The following is a 1,109-nucleotide window of genomic DNA, read 5'->3' as shown; positions in this document are numbered from 1 at the left end:
GAACAGTGTCCTTGGAATGCTTGATGAGGGCCACTTCCCACCTCTACTACTGTCCCTTCTGTTATCGTAGTCATGGCTCCAGCCATCATGATTCCTGTTGTCATAGTAGAAATCCTCTCGGCCTCCTCTGTAATGATAATCAGACCCATGGTCAGAGTAGCGCTGCAAACGGCTATAGTGTCTATCTGCTAGGTAGGGGTGAGAATTCTGTCTTTTATGCTGTGATGACAGTGCAGCTTGGCACCACTGCGAACTGGAAGGCTGATTAAAGGTATGGCCATGTGGTTGAGCTGATGGTGAAAATCCCAACTGAAGTGCATGTAGAGAACCAAATTTCCCAGCCTATGACATCTGTCTGAAAACGTTGTTCATCTACCACAGCTTGCCACTGATAAGCTTCTGGAGAAGAAAAGGACCTCTGGACCATCTGTGCTGTCGGAGTCACGTCACTCACTGTCCTTTCATAGCTGTTAGAAGATGTGGAGGTAGGGCTTAAACTTCTAACACGATGCTGGGGATATAACATACTGGCATCCTGAGAGGCATGACTACTTCCTGATCTAAACGGAATTGTGATAGGCCTCCCGAAAAGTTTAATTCCATTGAGAAGATTCATGGCGTAGGGAACAGACACTTTGTGTTTGAAATTCATGAATGCAAACTGTTTCAGGATGCTATTTTTGTCTTTTGGGATTTTCACCATTATTACTGGCCCAGCCTGGTGGAGCTCGAAGAGGAGCTCCTCTGTCACCTTTGTCTCCAGGTTACTCACGAACAGAGTGCGACCGCTGCCCTCACCTCTGCTATGGAGGCCATTCTTAATCAAACCAACACACTGCCTAAAATCTATCCTAGACTTGCTACTATGTAGGGAGCACAGGAGGAAGGGAGGAATGATCATGCTCTTCCTGGCAAATCAGTAGGGTGCCAAGTTAAAGGGTTCTGTGACATGTTGGACACAAATACTGCTTTGTAGTCTCTATAGACTTTCTCTGCAGGCCAGGCTGACCTTAAACTCTAGATCCTCTTGGCTCCATTTACCAAGTATCGCGATTATATTTTTTTCACTTTTTATTCTTCTTGGAACCCCTTTGTAAAATTTCCCTCCA

General features: G+C 45.6%; 1 pseudogene; it reads right to left on the bottom strand.

Moving 5' to 3' along the window:
- Positions 1–265: 265 nt before the first annotated feature.
- On the bottom strand, positions 266–901 carry LOC110300840 (annotated as a pseudogene).
- Between the last annotated feature and the right edge of the window lie 208 nt (positions 902–1,109).

The sequence above is a fragment of the Mus caroli genome, chromosome 8 (assembly GCF_900094665.2).
Source record: "Mus caroli chromosome 8, CAROLI_EIJ_v1.1, whole genome shotgun sequence".
Taxonomy (NCBI): Eukaryota; Metazoa; Chordata; class Mammalia; order Rodentia; family Muridae; genus Mus; species Mus caroli.
The sequence above is the reverse complement of the archived record's forward strand: the minus strand, read 5'-3'. Positions and strand labels throughout refer to the sequence as shown.